Source organism: Etheostoma spectabile, chromosome 11, assembly GCF_008692095.1.
Source record: "Etheostoma spectabile isolate EspeVRDwgs_2016 chromosome 11, UIUC_Espe_1.0, whole genome shotgun sequence".
Taxonomy (NCBI): Eukaryota; Metazoa; Chordata; class Actinopteri; order Perciformes; family Percidae; genus Etheostoma; species Etheostoma spectabile.
In genome coordinates this window covers 18,916,274-18,925,027 of record NC_045743.1, presented here as the reverse complement: position 1 = coordinate 18,925,027, position 8,754 = coordinate 18,916,274, and the positions used below count along the sequence as shown (strand labels likewise).

Genomic DNA, 8,754 nt, shown 5'->3' with positions numbered 1-8,754 from the left:
TGCGTCTCAGACCTGCGGCCGCCTTGCTCTCGTGAGATTTCCGTTGCCCACGTGTCCATGACGTCAGAGCGAGTCGGGATCAAGTCGGACACAAATCTAACCGGCAGGCAACGGGCGCCGGGTGATCGATTCTGCGCAGACCTGGCTCATCTCGAACGAGCCTAATTACTCCAGACTGTGCCACTTCCTGTTTGCCATTTTTAATCCCGGATCTCTCCTTGAGAATGAGAAGAGGTGAATGAAACCTTGGGTAAATCCACTATCCTAAATAACTTGACTTGAAATTAACTGTGTATGTGTTTTATTTATTTATTCAGTACTTAAATGAACTGAAATAATATATCAGAACCATGTGTTTTATTGATGCAAGCCCACATGCTAATGCTCACGCTAACCGTCCCTTACTTTTGCTCATACTAAAGTTAGCTTAGCATGATACAACATGCTACTATACGACAATCTCAATCATAAGCAACCAGTTGGCAGAACTGGATGGGCAGTTCCAAGGGCCTGCATGTGGAGTGCAGAACTGTCAATACTGTAAACAGTTTTACAGCAAAGGTAGTACACGGGACCGTAGAAACACTGTCTGATAAGCAGCAGGACATTACAATATAGAATGATGGTGAAACATGACCTCCATAGATAATGTAGTCTAATGGGTTCTTGATCCATGCTAATTGGTGACAATGAATCTTGGTATCTTGAAACGTTTATGATCTATTTTGTTTTTATTTAGTTACCTGTATTTACACGTAGCTGTGCCCGATTGTAGCCCGATTAGGTCCAGTCCATTATCTCAACGTGGAATATTGTTCATGTCTCTTTTTCTTCTGAACTATGCATTAAGAGTAATGCAACAGTTACTTATTATTTCATCGTTTTAAGCAGTCGTATCCATTGATAGTTAGATCACTGTAATGAAATTAATAGGCAATCCTCTGAAATGTAACGGGCGAATTGCTTTTTGAAGTAGTAGTAGTAGTAGTAGTACTTTGATGTTAAGTTGTGTCATGTTGAACAAGTGATTTTTGTTCAATGAACCACTGATCTTAGGCTTATGTGTATTCTATCCAAGCAATTGAAACAAGTGTTAGAGTTTTGAAAAAAAATTGCATTTTAATCACCGGTTGTGAGTTTTGTGTTGAGAGTTTTGAAAAATGATGTTGAGGTTCTGAAATAAGTGCCAGAGTGATTGTTAAAAAACTGTAAGTGTGAGGTTGTACTTCAGTACAACGATGCTTTGACCTTAATGCTTATGTTACCATGGAAACATGCTCGCAACGGCATAATGCTAACATTCATCAAGCACACAGCGGCAACGTGGCATTGGTTATAACTGTGGTAATGGTGTGTCGTGTTAGATCAAATCTCCAAATCTCCAATCACTGTATGTGTGTGTGTGTGTGTGTGTGTGTGTGTGTGTGTGTGTGTGTGTCAGTCAGTCGTCACTGTAAATTTCCTATGGTGCGGGAATGTTTGTGTTTGACAACTTTCTTTGACAAATCAGTATAGCAACAAGTCAGGTATAGCCCATGGCTATACCAAGGTTTATCTTGGGCGTGGGGGGTGGGGCATTCAGCTGTTTTGAGCACCCACCGGCACAAACATAAGGTGGCACCTGTGTGCAGATCAGAAACATATTGGAATCCTTTTCCTGCTTTGCTAAGGGAGCAGCAATCTGTTTCACTGACTGTTACTGTTACTTTTGTAGTTTTTGACATCATTCATAGGCTTTACTTTAACATTTTACTTGGCCGGTTTAAATGATGAGATATTAGGATACAATGACATCAACAGAGAGCCGCTGGGGCAAAGTACTCACACAGGTGTATAGCTTGACCCTTTACATCCCCTTTTGATTTTCCCTTAAATGGATTTCAGATGTTTGAAATTATGTCAATCGGCACCGACTGAGTATGATATACAGCCTGTGTCAGCTTGTTCCAGCTGTTCATCAAAGCTGGATTTTACACTGAAATATTTAAAGAGTTTTTTCTCACAATACTGAAAAAAACCCAGCTACAAAGCATGTGTTTATAATGATTGATCCACCAGCAGATCAGTAGGGGGTCAAGAGGTTACAGCTGGCCAGTTGTAGCTAATCTAACCTATCTGCAGGCCAACATGTAACCGTAAATGTCCCGTATCCCTTCAAATCTGTACGCACAACCAAGGCAAGTGTTACACAGTCGGTCAAAGTAGAATCAGTACATGGTTGTGGGAGGAGTGGGTCAGACCTGGGAGCTGCAGGCCAGGCTTCTGAGGGATTTGCCAAACAAGCACTCATTTTGATTTCAGTTCCCCCAGGTTTACACAGCTTACTGACAAATTGACCACAGGCCCAAATTTCAAAGGGTCAAGTGATTGAGTGAGTGAAACACAGATTATCCAACAGCCTGTTGAAGAAAAGAAACGTGTTAATCAACAGCAGTCCAACTGTTTGTAATTTAAAGACATGTGCATCAGTGATGGTATAATTGAAACAAGCTGCGTTTTAATGAACTACACTGTCGTAAAACTCTAATGTACCCCCTAGGGCTCATTATTGGACCTCAGTGTAACTATGTGTACCTTTTTAATGGCAAAAAAGTACATGTTCCCAAGCTAATGTCAAGGTAAAAACTGCTGATAATGTCTTCTCAGAGACTCACCAGGAAAGGCCTCTCTTCCTCTGGACAGCTGCCTGAATGGAGGCCGGAGAACAACATGAAAGCAAGCAGCGCTCACTCTGCAGCTACTTCTGGAGACCGAAATGTCCCTTTAAGTACATTGCACATTGATAGAGTAAAAAACAACAAAAAACGACTGCTTGACTTGAAGAATCTCAGTTGACCGAGGGCTCTCGGACTGACTTTAAGGTCGCAGCGTTGCCACATTGTTATATTGTTGACAGCAGTTTTTTTTTTTATCCTTGTCCTAAATTACAGAGTGCTTCCCATCAGCCACAGTGATAACTCTGCTGCAGCGGGCTGTCATTCCTCTCAGTGGACCCTTCCAACTGGGATGACGGGACATGTTTTGTAAAAGCAGTGCGCAGACTGCAGCGTGTCAGCCGAGTGCTGTTTTGCAGTGGCTTAAAACGAAGAAAGAAAAAAAAAGGTTTGGCAGAGATGCATATCAGAAATTACACCCCAATTGTTGGTGTAAACTGCAAACTGCAGACATAAAACCTTGCCGCTGGATGTGAGTTGTCCAGGTTTTTTTTTATTAGAGAGTGGGTTTGAGTTTTGATTTGGTCAAGGCTCTGGTTGTGACTGCAACGCTACGGAGAATCCCAAATGGGCCTGAGTGGACACAGAGGCTTTTGCAGAGTATGTAATTACATAGTAAATTATTCAGTGGGTCCAAACCAAAACATAAAGGCATTCATTTTCAAAACCAGCTTACAAGGAAGCCTCTGGCAGTGCAGAGCCACACAGTTTAAAAAAAAAAAATTAAAAAAGAAATGGAGACCTTCTTCATACGCTGGAACCCTGTACCTGGAAGTGGTTTGTTGTTTTTGAAAAGAAGGAGGATTACATTTTGTATTTTTTTTTTTTTTACTCACTTGGCCGCAGTGAAACATTTTCAACAAATATGAAATGAACACTTCATATCTGCAGGAGGGAACAGTGAGCCTTATCTTGGCTTTAAGAATCAAAAACGAGGGTGTAAAACAGCAGTATGTCACCATAAAAGTGACAGCAGAAACTCATGCTGTGTCATGAATCGCGCTGCGCAATTATGTAATTACTCTTGCTGTTTTGAGTACATGGCGCATATATGGGCCCATATATATATATATGGGCCAGAATGGGCCTTTTTGGATGGGGGGGGGGGGAATGTCATATTGGGAAATTTAGAGCGTCAAAAACTTCATTCTGATACACTTTTATTCACCAATTTAGGGTGAAAATACCTTTATTTAGCCTATGTGAAGAAAAAAAAAAACAGATGATAGTACAGAATATTCAAAATTATAATGGAATGTATGTTGTAATGTGCCATTGCCCATTTTAGAGTGGGTATATGGAAATCCTGGAGCGCTATTATTGAAAACGAAACATTTACTATGCAAATGTTCAAGTTCAAGACCTTTAACTGTCCCCGAGGGGCGATGAGTTTTGCTACAGTAGCAAAGAAGTTGACATACAGTACATGACAAAGACGACAACATTGATTAAAAATACAGAGTCAGACCAACTGGGTAAATGAATACCACAACATTAACTTTAAGTTCAAGTGTGCCTTATGTGCAGACGTTACCTATTCTTTCCAGAGTTAAGCAGAGCGATAGCAGAGAGTACGAAGGAGAATTTCTATCTATTTGTATTGGCTGGTGGCCGACTGAAGCGGGAACCAGAACCAGTTGAGAACTACCAGACATGATGGATTCTGCCTTTTTAAGCACATGTCTATTGTACAGATCAGTCGGTTTTATCTGCTGAATCCCAATGATTTTGCTGCTAACTTTATTTACCATTCCTAATCTGTTTTAAACTCAGAGAAGCATACCAGCAAGTACATGAAAAAGTAAAGACGAACTCAATAAAAGATTTGTAAGACAATGTCATCAGGGATCCGTCCACTTGAAACTGAGCTAGCTTTCTCAGACAGAAGAGACACTGCTGACTTTTCTTACTCAGCACATCTGTGTTTAGTTCAAAGGTCAACTTGTTATCAATGACGATTCCCAGATACTTGTATGATTCAACAATTTCAACCCCTCCATCTGTAATCGTCTTTTCAGGAGATGGATTATGACGTCTAAAATCAATGCACATGTCCTTTTGTCTTTGTAACATTTAAGTCCAAAATGTCATATGTACTGTTCATGTTTTTTTTAATCCGATAAGTACCACTTTACTGCCGTCAGAAAGAGAAGAAGAGTCATTTCCGGTCAGCGCGCGACTTGAGACAACGCTACCCTGTCAAAATGTTCTCAGTACACCACAGTGAGTACATGGTGTCCACAGTTTGATCACGGAAGTATCCAAATTAAGACACGTTATCAGTGATGACAGGAAGTAAAAGAGAGAGTAAGAGGGAGAGATATATTGAGTGAGTCTGATAGGATTGGCAGTGACCTTTAACTCTGTGTATGCGGATCCAAGCAGAGCGTTTGTTCAAGCAGAAATTCTCCATGTGTGTCTATGTGTCTGAAGGATTAGTTCAAAGCACAAGACCGCTGCAGTGAGTTGAACATCCTCTTCCTCCCGCAGTAAGTGAGGCATGATGAAGTTGCTGGGTTTCTAAGACTGCCAAACACGTGATTTAAAATCCATATCACATTAGAGACTACATGGTCCGGTGTTATACTTCTAATTACCGACCGTTGAGACGAGATCTACTGCCCCGATCATATTTTCCCCTGTCCAATTTCACTTTGCTTAAATTTATTAAACATCTGACCCCAAAAAAAGGGATTGCTGTTTGCAGAGGCAATACGGTTCTAATGTGGAAAAAGAGCCTGCTGGTTTGGACTGACTGACTTTTGTTAGGCTTCTGGGCCTTTCTTTATAGATATGGTGAGGACATGTGGAAAGACAACAGTGTAGATTTATGTGGCAGGCTCCGAGGCGGGTCGGTTTGTTACTGTACCGTCCATTCTACAATGATTTATGAAAAGTACTCTTTGATAAAGTATCAACTCGGGTAGGAATGTCCAGCCCAGTGTCATGGTCCCGTTATTTAATCTATTGACTGGTCCACAGGTCACGTTAACGTTCTCATTTTTGTGTGTTGGCTAATAAGTATTGAAAAGCCAAAAATTTGCGCAGGGACAAAGGTCGGGGGGGGTGGATGGGTCAGACAACACACTTTCACCCCAGGGATCGTGCAGTTGCTTTCAGCGTTATTCTCTTCCTAACCACATCTGTCCTGTTGTTGTGGTCGGAGTGTGGCGTTTCATTTCCCCGTTGTTGCGTCCCCCCAGAGACCATGGGTAGTGTCCCTATGCCCGGGGATCAAGTCCCGCGTGTGGTGGTCCGTCCCATTGTTGTGGCCGGCGTGTGGCGTTTCATTTCCCCGTTGTTGCATTCCCCCAGAGACCGCAGATCATGTCCCGGCATGAGTTGTAGTCACATTCCCCCAGAGACCGCGGATCATGTCCCGGTGTAAGTTATTGTCACCGTCCAGCGTGTGGCGTTTCATTTCCCCACTGTGACGTCCCCCAGAGCAGCCCAGTGTCACGGCGGTTTGTGAAATGATCACATTCAAAAATCGTGACATGTACACGTAATAAACGAGAAAATCGTGACCTGTACACAAATCCATAAATCAAAATAACATGACCATTTTGCAAACTAGCATAAGACTGGGTTGGAATGTTACGGGATAGTGATATAATTAAATGGCTTTATAACCACATATTTGCAATATCTTATTATATTCATAAAGCCTGGAGTAGAAGAAAACATACAGAAAACTGTCTTGGGTGCCTTACCCCTTTTGCAAATTATTGCTGGATGGAACGATTTAGTCTAAGCTCCAAAGGCTGTACATTTTATTGTGCTTATGTACAATAAACCTTTGCATATCTGCAAACAAGTCTCTCCTGATTGAATTGAAACGGCTCCCTTTTTTCTTCAACTTTCCAAAAATGAATAAAATACATTCAAATGTATTAACAATCTTTTTTTTTATAAAATCTAAATCTGTGTGCTCCTGTAGCAGTTGTGTAGTAGGCTTATGCAACAGTCAGGCCTTCATCTGAACCCCCACATTGACCCCTCTCAGGAGCTGAAAGGGAGTCCCCACTTTGATCTTAGCAATGCATGGCATTGCACTCGTTAGCTTTATGGTTGATTGAGAAAAACAGGACAAAGTATGTAAATGACTCCCTGTGGGCCACACGGCTCAGATCTGTCAACATGTAGTCCGACCCCCCGGATGTAGACTGTTGGTACGAAGCCTGGCATTGGCCGCCTATTTCAGCCTCCGGAGCTTAGCAACGGCTATGATGATTGTGATTAGTAAAAAAAAAAAAAAGAAGAAAAAGAACAGACAAGCAAGAACATTTTTTCCCTCTATACCAGAATGTTAACTCGAGCAGCCAGGCTTTTTTTTTTTTTCCAGCGCTGTGGAAACTAGCCACATGTGTCAGGACTGAGTGCTGAAACTTACATAAGTAAAAGTACTAATAGCAAAGTGTAAAAATACCTTACATCTGTTGGCCCTGAAGTGCAAACCACAACAGCAAAACCCACAACACAAACATGGTGGTTTGCACTTCAAGGCCACCGTAATTACAAGTAAAGGTCCTGAGTTCAAAAGTGGCAGGAAAATGATCTGCAAAAATGTACTCTGAATATCAGAATTATAAGACTGCGTTTAACTTTTTTACTGTTGCTAGTCCAGGTAGAGCTGGTTAACTTATCTGCTTGCAGGGGCGTTTCTAGGACTTGGGGACCCATTTAACTGAATGCAATGCAAATCAATGATTGGCTCGCCCATCTTATTAGCAGCCAGTGCATGTTTATTTTAGCTTCCCAATTGTGCTATTTAACTAACATCTACATAGATGTTAGTTTAAATAGTACCAACATTTGGTCTAATCAAAACTGGCCTGGCAACCCAAAGGCCAACGCTTTCCCTCCAGATTTGTGTGGTGACCTATGATGGAAACATCTTCGTGTAAGGGGAAACATAGATTTCAATGCAAATATAAAAACATAATGGAATATATTGCAGTAATGCTTCTGTATTTCTTTCAACTCTTTAGTCTCCTTTAGATAGATTTTTTCTAATTATATCTGAGTACACATGTAGCCTATGGGCGTCATTTACTCTCACCTCCTCTTTTGTGTCTTTTGTTGGTGATGTAACCTCCTTAAATATTACAATTACTCACCTCAATGATAAACGAATTCATTTTAATGAGTTAATAAACCGCTGGACTGTAATATTTCAGACGTGTCAGAGCAAGAGTTCTGCTCATGTTCAAAACTTTGTGCACATTCAAAATAAAACTCATCCCATCTGTGTTCTCTGAGATTTGGAGGAGTCGTGATATTTTTATATCATAAAAAGGAAGTTATAATAGGCTATTACAAGAATAATTACATGATTGCTGTGCTGATACGGTAGAGCTCAGACCTCCTGACAGACTCAGAGCCCCGTCTGAGATGCTGGTCTCTGAATGAGACAAAGAACGCTGCTCTACGTCGGAGGTGGAAAACCGAAACTACGGCAGAAATATGCCTCACATCTGCCGCGGCGAGTGTCCATTACCTAAAGCACAGCAAAATAAGGTAACTTATGATTTCAGGGGTTTACATAGGCTATATCCTACTTGTCAGTCAACTTTTCTATACATTTGGGGCTGCACAGGAAGCATTCGGGGCTGAAACTCCTTTAAAATCAGCTGACGCCACATCTGTTGGCTTGTGTGTTTGTTTGTCAGCAGGATTAGAATAAAACTCCAGGCCCGTTTTTATTGAAACTTGGTGGAAGGGTGTAACATTGGCCATGGAAGAACCCATTATATTTTGGAGAGGAACTAAATCACAGGGCAAATTATTTCTCACTTTCGTTAACATTGCAAAATAGGCCGTATGGGCTGCGTTCATGAGTTCAAATGAGTTCCCAACTGGGGAAATTCTCACTCCATTATCTCACTATGTGAGATAGGGCATGCCTTGATGGAGGTCTGCGCTGTCCAAGTGCCTTTATATACAGTTAGGTCATTTAGTCCAGTGGTTCCCCACCTAGGTTTATTGTCCCTTCAAAAGGTCACAAGATAATATGAGGGGTTATGAGATGATTAATGGG

At 41.4% G+C, this 8,754-nt stretch overlaps 1 long non-coding RNA gene across 1 annotated transcript in view; it reads right to left on the bottom strand.

Annotated features, from left to right (window-relative positions):
• LOC116698164 (uncharacterized) overlaps positions 1 to 8,119 on the bottom strand; it is a 10,976-nt gene extending 2,857 nt beyond the window's left edge. The window contains exons 1-2 of the long non-coding RNA XR_004334138.1: positions 7,931 to 8,119; positions 274 to 277 (exon numbers count right to left, since the gene is read on the bottom strand). This is a non-coding gene — a long non-coding RNA (uncharacterized LOC116698164). The remainder of the gene's footprint in view (positions 1 to 273; positions 278 to 7,930) is intronic.
• Positions 8,120 to 8,754: the final 635 nt, after the last annotated feature.